Source organism: Armigeres subalbatus, chromosome 3, assembly GCF_024139115.2.
Source record: "Armigeres subalbatus isolate Guangzhou_Male chromosome 3, GZ_Asu_2, whole genome shotgun sequence".
In the NCBI taxonomy this organism is placed as follows: Eukaryota; Metazoa; Arthropoda; class Insecta; order Diptera; family Culicidae; genus Armigeres; species Armigeres subalbatus.
The window spans coordinates 153,006,035-153,015,566 of NC_085141.1; the positions used below are offsets into that span (position 1 = coordinate 153,006,035).

General features: G+C 41.9%; 2 long non-coding RNA genes across 2 annotated transcripts; both read right to left on the reverse strand.

The window, feature by feature from the left end:
- Window positions 1–1,035, reverse strand: LOC134223665 (uncharacterized). The gene is made up of 3 exons (XR_009982663.1): window positions 700–1,035; window positions 254–633; window positions 1–190 (listed from the first exon to the last, which is right to left on the reverse strand). It is a non-coding gene; the product is annotated as an uncharacterized LOC134223665 (long non-coding RNA).
- Window positions 1,036–1,780: 745 nt separating this feature from the next.
- On the reverse strand, window positions 1,781–3,379 carry LOC134219899 (uncharacterized). Its single transcript, XR_009981701.1, has 4 exons — window positions 3,242–3,379; window positions 2,691–2,827; window positions 2,539–2,630; window positions 1,781–2,477 (listed from the first exon to the last, which is right to left on the reverse strand). It is a non-coding gene; the product is annotated as an uncharacterized LOC134219899 (long non-coding RNA).
- Window positions 3,380–9,532: the final 6,153 nt, after the last annotated feature.

The window sequence follows — 9,532 nt, forward strand, 5'->3', positions numbered from 1 at the left end:
TTCACCCTGTTTGATGACAGAATAATGGGAATTACGCCACCGCTGCTATACTGCCGGATCCGCTTGAAGACCCACTACGCAAAGGATTTCCACGCCTCTACAGATGATGCTTTCGTTTAAGTTCCGGATTTTAGCAGATCGGCTGGTATGCCGAATAAGTGCCGATCTCATCCCAGATGGAATTGATGAACTGGAAGTAACAAACGAAACAGTTTTTAGACGAAATTTTTTTTTCTCGAAAAATTAAACTTACCTATGAAAACACGACGGGTTAGGCAAGCTTCACGTATCACGATTTACTTTTTAGATTTCCTCCTTTTTCTGTGTGGTCCAAAACGGTGTGCTCTCTCGGAAACAACCTGTAGCTCCTCTTACTGCATGCAAACACTCAGGTTCCGGAGAAGATTCGTATTTTCGGCATTCTGCGTCCACAGCGCTTTAATCAGTTTGTAGCTCTTTTATCGCTAGCTCTGCTTGTAAAGATCTCCAGATGAGCTTGCATTCACCGGTCCGGTGTACGTACAGGTCGGTAAAATCGACGCGGGTTTGATGCTATTCGGAAATTTTCCCTGATGCATCAGGGAAACAAATCGCTGTGTATGTGCAGTTCCGAAAAAGTTGCCTCAACATAATCTGAAAACAAGAAAAATTGATCTTTTAATAACAAAAATTTTGACCAGCAAATTTACACCCACTTACCGATATAGTAAACAACATATAGATCACGCATTTCTTCGGCTTCTGCCAACACCAGTTTAAAGAGTCTTTTTTCCATATCGATATGTTTTTTGCCGTTTTCGTTCTCAATCTTCTGGGAACGACTGCAGCAATAACTCAAGCGAACGTATAAACTTTTTTTTAGCATATAATGGAACTATTTTTTGTTAAAATTACACACTCTATGTCAGGAAAATATCACGGAAGAAAATTGATATTTATTGTCAAGTATCAATTTTGAAATGTTTTATTTTTCATCCAAATATGGGTAAATCAAGTTACCCATATATGTATAGGTAAATGAAATTTTCCAATAATATTAGTGAACTTTACTAATATTCTTGGTAAATTTCACTCATATTATAGGTACCTTATAAGATACCCAAATATGGGTGAATCAGTTACCTATTTATAGGTAAACTGAACTAAGCGTGACAGCTAACCATTAAGCACTGTAATAAGCCTTATTTAAACCGTAAAGCAGCTTTTCAGTGCTTATAAGCTGTATATGTGTTTTTCAAATGCTTATTGGCAGTATAAACTTCAGGCAGTAAAAGAAGCCATATATCGCCCGGATAAAAAATATCATAACAATATCATTAATTTTATTGTTACAACACCATTGATTACATTAGAGAATACCATAAAATGAGATGTAATTTTGCCAATAAAATCACATTAGAAATAATGGTTTTCCACCATAAAATGGATGGTAAATGTGACTTTTACAAAAGAAAATAGGGGTTGTTATGTATCTTTACAATAAAATTTTCGAAAATTTTCCATACAAAATTAAGAGCAAAACAATTGATTTTAATGTTGTTCTATGACATGATTTTTAAGGACAAAACAATAAAATTTGGTGTTTTTCTAATGTTTTTTGTAACTTTTTTTTATTGTATTACAGTATAAATACATAAAGATTTAAAAATACTTGCCATAACACGAGTCAGTACTATCCCACTCAATTCCATCACTTTGTAATTTTACAGTTACGTATTATCACCAGTAAGGTCGAAATAAGTATCTGTAAAAATACAATGGAATTGAATTGAATAGTACATACATGGCAAGTGGAGGCTTTCCACTATAGAAGCTCTAACAATATTGCTGTTAAAATCAAATATATTTCAATATGACATAATTTTACTATCTTAAATTGTTACATTAATTCTAATATTGGTAAAGAAAAACATATACATTAATACAATGAAGATTGTGAAATACAGATGATGCAATATTATTTTAGTTTGTTTAAATTTTGATTTTATATTCTATATTCAATTTTAAATTGAGTTTCAATTTGTTATTATTATTATAATCATTGTAAAACGTATTTCGGAATCAACAATTGGCAGTCACAACTCAGCTCGACTTGGAGAAATATCGTACTCGAACTGAGCTCATTACTACTTATAACAACAAACAAACAAATTATAACAACAAACAAGCAAACAATTTAACAATTTTCTATCGTTACACTTAAAATTTAAATTAAAAAAACAAAATAGAATTTGTAAAATTAAAATTTAGTTAAAATTGAATAGAAATTAAACATAATTAAATTAAATTGAATTAAAGTTCAAAAAGAATACATTAATTTAAAATTAAATTCAAATCATATTAAATTAAACTTTAATGAAAAATAACTGATTGGTTGCAGGTCTTCTCCTATTTGTAATGTATGTGACGCTAATGTTAAACATCTTTATGTAATCGGCGCTGGACTTGCTATCGGTGGATGAGAATTTCGTCACCTACTGATTGGGGGTGGAATTTAAATTATTTTAATAACACTTACAAGCGTGAAGAGAAACTTACATCATTGCCAGCTTCATACTAAATAATTTGGAATCCACCGTCAATGCAATTCCGGAAGAACTTTAGATGGATTCGTTACAAGTGGGTAGTTGCTGAAATACGAGTGAGTGTCAAACAAAGACGTTAAGGGTTTCAAATATTGTTATTCTTACCGTGGCGAGAATGATTCGTCCAGATATATCCATGCCCTTTGTAGAGTTCTGTTTTCCTTGTAGAACGTAGTGGAACCTGCTAAGTGCTCGTCCGTCTGTAGTCCGTGACCTCCAACCAAAGTTGTAATCGGTAAAAACTGAAGAGAAACAAAACAAATATCTAAAGTTGCACTTACTGCTCACATATGTAGCCTCACACCCCAGGAATACTATCCGTTACATTTAGGTCCCCATAAAATTTCCAATGGGGCAGAATTTTATTTCCGGAAGAGAAATACCGGCAACTCCACTTAATTATAAAGGCTCAGGGGAACAAATTTCGTGGACAAGATTTCGAAGGTTCGATGTTCTGGTGGCGTAACTCCGCAGAATCAACTATTTGTTTACCCTTACGTAAAAGTTGCATTACCTATCGGAAACCCTGCCTACGAATTACGTTACCATGTATATGTTAAAAGGACGGGTGCCGATTTTCCGCATCAATTCTTTTTTTCTTAAATCCCGCGCCAAAATCATTCGGGATGTTATGAGATTGAACTATCACAACTTACCATGATTATGGAAACACTTATTCACTGCTCCACCGCTTGGATACAATCAGATTCTTCCGCAATGAAAGACACTTCGTGTAAATATAATTCCATTCTTTGTTTACGATGCAGCACCAGAAGTTGACTGTCAAAGTTGAGCGATACACACTCAACGGAAAACACACAAAACTCAAATAAAAAGTTTAAATTTTTAAATACTTTTTTAATTTTATTTTATTTAGAACACATATTTGAGACACATAATTGATGTTTCTAGTGTATGAAAAAGTGAAAAAAAAAAACAATAGGAAAAAAAAAACAATGGAAAGTTTATTGCTTTTAAATGTAGTTTCATCATCAAAAAAATGTTCCAAAACTCATATTCCTTTTATTTTTTTTTATTTTTTCAACATTTTCTTAATAACGAAATAGGATAGTACGACCATTTCGTACATATTTGACAGACAATAAAAAACAATATAAACATAATAGAATGAATTAGTAACAATTAAATGCATTGTTGTTATGACGTAAGTACAATAGATATATTTTTCTATTGTCAAAAATCTACAATAAATGTACAATAGATGGAATTTTCTCCCATATAAATTATAATATTCCAATTGGTTATACAATACAAGTTACTGTAATTTTTTATCCGGGCGGTATTTAACGCTTTGATGGAAAGCTGATCAGCCCTGTGGATACAAGCCGAATAAGGGAACTGTCAAAACCAATTTAGAGCTATCATTTATGACGTTTGGGTGAAATCAATAACAATAATGCCTAGAGTTTTACAACCTGTCTCTGTTACTCGCATTTGAAGCTGATATACTTTCTAAAGCCTACCATGTATGCTTTGCAGTAAATGATTAACATTTTATAGAAAACCTAATCATACTGAATGGATCGGATAAATGTTTCATACTTCTGTTGTTCTGTTATTCTGTAGCTTTATTTAATAATCCAAAGGCGTCCAAAGGAACCTTTTATATAGGTGCCATGAACCCAAAAAGTTTCATAATTACGGATTCAGCATGGTTTTGCCTTTCTTTTTCATCATTTCCCGCTCTTGTGATGAAGACAGGTGGAAACCATCTGTTTTTATCACTTGCTAGCAACAGATCCACTCAATTTGAAGATGGATCAGATGGCAAACTCAGCGGTACTCAAACGAAATCCTTTCACCAAGTGTTCTAGCGTTCAAGCCCGGAGATAACAATAAATAGCAAAAAAATCATCGAGTCCTCAATGGGAAGAATAAAGAAAGAACACATCAAGATGTAAATAAATATTTTTCGTTTCATATTTTTTTAGTTTCGTTCCAACTCGTCTAAATATTTTGACATTTTGTTTTCATAGGCGTGGAAAAATAGGTAGGGGCAAGCACTATATCAGCCAAATAATTCGCCAAAAGCGGCTTTTGAGCAGCACTTGAGTATAATGTAGGGCTCATTAGCACTCATTCCAGTTCGAGACAGCAACACGTACGGACGTGTTTTTTGCTCGCGCATTTTTTCGAAGTGTTTTTTCTCGTTCTTTCGCTGTTTACGTTTTCGCTTGTCGCGTTGGCGTTATTTTCTCCCGGACCCGTCATGGGAGACTCGGTGGCCGATTCGGTCGCTGGAAAAGTGCCTAAGCGCACTGCTCTTGGAGGCGCGGGTAACCCCTCCAAGCAGCTTTTGCAGAGCAACGTGTTCTCGCCGTTGCCGCTTGATGACGCCGGCAATCCGCCGAAAAGAGGAAGAAGCAGCAATCGCAGCTGCCGCAGGTGCAACCGGAGCGGAAGGAGAAGTGCCCGCCCGTGTTTGTGAAGGGCGATCCGCCGGATTTACGACCAAAAATTCGCCAGCTGATCGCTAAGGGGCTGAAATGTACTTTTCGGCTCTGCAGCGAGGGCGTGAAAGTGATGCCGGCCAACAGGGACCATCATCAATCCGTCGTGGAGTTCCTCGAGGTCCACAAGTATGAGTACTACACTCATGACCACCCCGGCACGAAGCCGCTCAAGGCCTTGCTGCGAGGACTTCACGACATGAAGGAGGAAGAGCTCCAAGCAGAGCTTGAAAGTTGCGGACTGAAGCCAGTAGCCGTCCACAAGATCGCTCGTCACGACAAGGCGAGGAAATATCGCGACCAGCTTTACCTGATCCATCTGGAGCACGGTTCCACTACCTGGAAGGACCTGAAGCTGGTTGGCGTTATAAATTACACCGTCGTTGACTGGGAGCGATATCGGCCAGTGCACCGCGATGTCACGCAATGCACCAACTGCTTCAATTTCGGGCACGGCACCAGGAACTGCCGCATGAAGCCGCGCTGCAACAAGTGTGGCGAACCCCATCCGACTGACGAGTGCGACAAAATGGAGGTGGCCGATCCCAAATGCGCCAACTGTGGCGACAAACATCGGGCCACCACAAAGGGCTGCCCAAAGCGAGCCGAGTTCCTGGAAATCCGGAAGAAGGCTTCCACCAGGACCATTCAGAAGAAGAACCGTGTTCCTGTAATCAACGAGGTGAACTTTCCAGCTATCCCGGCTCCCCGTCGTGTGATTCCAATACTCCCACCGCTACAGCCGCACAAGCGACTGGCAGCGGCAGCTGCATCGGTCCAAGCTCCAGCATCGTCGGCACCATCCACCAGCGAATGGCCCCCGCTTCCTCCTCCTGGGTTCCGTCGACAGTCGGAGAACGAAGCCGTCCCACCGGAAGAATCTGCCCCGCTGTACACTCCGGAGCAACTGATGCCGATCTTCGCGCAGCTCGCCACTCGACTGCGCGGCTGCAAAACCCGATTCGACCAGGTCTTCACACTTGGCATGTTCATCATTGAAAATGGCTGCTAGGGTGGGCCTGGTCAACTGGAACGCTTGCTCGCTAAAGAGCAAAACAATCGAGCTGAAGGATTTCCTTGAGGAGAAGGAAATAGACGTGGCGTTCATCACCGAAACGCACCTAAAACCGGAGGTGAACATCAACATCCCGGACTTCCGCATCGTGCGACTCGACCGGCCGACCAGGGAGGTGGTGTGGCCATCGCTCTTCGCTACAACATCAACTGTCGTCTGCTTCCAAGTTTCCAGCTCAGTGTCATTGAGGCCATCGGTGTCGAAATCACCACTTCGGTCGGCACAATCGCGCTCATCGCGGCGTACTGTCCAACGCAAGCCAAAGCCGGCGATGGATCATCGGCTGCCCTTCGGAGGGACATCGTCAAGCTGACGCGGAGGCAAGGCCAGTATATCATTGCCGGCGACTTGAATGCCAAACATCAAGCCTGGGGCAACAGTCGCGGCAATCGAAACGGCACCATCTGGAGCAACGACATGGAGGAAGGCCACTACACGATCCTGAGCCCGGATTCCCCACTCGGCTGAGTCGGTCCGGTGCCCACGCAACGCTCGACCTCTACGTAACAAACCTGAGTGACCACGTCTCGCAGCCGGTTGTATACCAGGAGCTCAGTTCGGATCACTATCCGGTGGTGGCGGAACTGGGCTCCTCGGTCAATCGGCACCAGCAGTTACGGCGGAACTACCACCGAGTGAACTGGCAGCGTTTCCAGCAGTGCGTCGATAACACCGTCGACTACGAGGTGCGTCCGGAGACGCCGGAAAGTATCGACCGCCAGCTGTGCGCTATCGAGGAGGCGATCACGGCGGCCCGAGAGCAACACGTACCGACGGCTCGGCAGGTAAGCAACTCCTTAAACATCGATACACTCACCAAAGATTTGATTCGATTGCGGAATGTCACTCGCAGGCAGTTTCAGCGTACTGGACTGTCTGAGCTTAAGGCACGCTGCAATCGAATCCCAAAAATTATCAAGGCCAGAATGGTGGACCTCAAAAATAACGACTTCTCGAATAAGATCCGCACTCTCCCAGATTATGCTAAGCCGTTCTGGAAAATGACCAAAATTCTAAAATCCAAGCCTCGGCCCATTCCACCTTTGATCCCACTAGACAATAATGGCTCTAAGGATCGCTTGATAACTCCTGCAGAGAAGGTCGCTGAAATAGGTCGTCACTTCGTCAGCTCCACACAATCTTGGGCAGAACATCGTCAGTCCACACGAAGCAGCCGTCAACGAGCATGCTAACAACATCCATTTGATTCCCAACGACTTCTCGGAGGAGTTGGAGATCTCAGCTGACGAATTGACGGCCTATATCAAATCGTCGAAGAACATGAAGGCCCCAGGCTTCGACAGCATCCTGAATCTCGAGCTCAAACACATGAGTGCTCCGTTCTTTGAGCACCTCTCGCTGATCTTTAATCAGTGTCTCCGGCTTAGCTACTTCCCATCGTCCTGGAAGTCAGCGAAAGTCATCCCATCCGGAAGCCTGGGAAGGATCCTTCCTCCCCAAAAGTTATCGACCCATCAGCCTTCTCTCAGGGTTATCCAAGCTATTCGAAAAAGCTATTCATCATCGGTTACTTGAGTCTGCCGAAAATCTCAACATCTTGCTCGAGGAACAGTTTGGTTTCCGACGCGGTCGGTCAACTGTACACCAACTGACCTGAGTTACCAACGTCCTCAGACGGAACAAGTTTGTCTCGAAAACATCCGCCATGGCCTTTACTCGATGTCGAGAAGGCATTTGACAATGTATGGCATGATGGCCTGGTGTACAAACTACAACGCTACAATCTTCCAAGCTACCTGGTGAAAATCATCAACAATTAACTGTCGGCAAGGACATTCCAGGTCTCAATCAGCGGAGCGAGTTCCAATCCGCACAACATCGTCGCAGGCGTCACCCAGTGCAGCATACTCGCCCCCTGCTTTTCAATTTGTTCACCTCCGACATGCCAGAACCTCCAGAAGGCGGCATTCTGTCTCTGTTCGCAGATGACACATCCATCGTCTACAACGGTAGAGTGATCAGAGCGCTAGTGGCAAAACTCCAACGAGGCCTGGATGCCCTGACAGAGTACCTCACCAGCTGGAAGATCTGTATCAACGCGGCGAAGACCCAGGTCATCATTTTCCCCCACTCCAAATCCCCTAAACTTGTTCCACCTGGGGAATGTAAAATCATCCTCAATGGCACGACCGTGGAATGGGCCAATGAGGCCGGCTACCTTGGCTTGACCCTCGACAGCAAGCTTATTTTCAGGCAACAGGTTGACAAAACGGTGACAAAGTGTAACGTCTTGTTGAAACTACTGTACCCTTTGATCAACCGCCGGTCGTCATTGTCCCTGAGAAATAAGCTTGCTGTCTACAAGCAAATCATCCTCCCTGTGATCGAATATGGCATGCCGGTCTGGGAGAGCTGCGCTAAAACCCACCACCTCAAACTTCAACGGGTCCAAAACAAATTCCTGAGGATGATCCTCAACACCCCTCCCAGGACAAGAACATCCGAGGTCCACCGTCTGGCCGGAATAAAAACCTTACATGAACGCTTTGGTGAGTGTAAAGAAAAGTTTAGGGTCCGTTGCTTGCATTCGGATCAGGCTCCAATTAGGGCGCTAGTTCCAATCTAGGTTATCAAATTTCTTATTGTAAATATTAGTGTACATAGTAGTTAGGTTATCAAATTTAAAAAAACACACCAGCGCCTCCTAAAGGCCGTCATGATATATCATATTAACACTTAAATAACAATGTAAAAATAAAAATTTAAAATTGAAGTTGGATGGCCAAGCCGGCCGAGCACTGTACATGTAAAAAATAATTGTAGAACAGAAAATGAAACAATAAAGAAGAATTTTACTACTATTACTACTACTCATTAGCACTGTTGACCAGGTTTTTAATGCGACTGTAGAACCGAAATAAAGTCGATTTTAACTGCTTAATGGTTACTTGGGGATCCTCTCACACAAAAAACAAACATGGTTTTACAGAATGTTTTACACTTTCCTTCTGAAAAGTGCTTCGTTTCGTTAAAATTGAAAGTGAAATAAGCCTAGTTCAAAATTACTTTTCAATTTAAAAGTTTTTTTTCTTCTGTTCCCAACGACAAATTAAAAGTTCTCTCATTCAACCTAAAAACTATTTATCTGTCAATACGGTCAAAACCGTTTTCCGTGCATGACAAAACAGTAGCGACAATAAACCAGCCCAACCACAGGCGCTGCTTCCGATATATTTATTAATCGCAACTCTTTTGTGTGTTTGCGCCATTTTAGCTACTGTTTTGTGCAGTAGTGACCAGAATGCAGTGCCAAAGGAAATTCCTGTAATATTATCACGAAACTAGGAGCTCCTAGGTAAGTCTTTTTTTTTTGAATATTTAAGCGAAAGGATGTACTACCAGGCTACCAGTGTGCTATAAATCTGATCTTTGAAAAACGG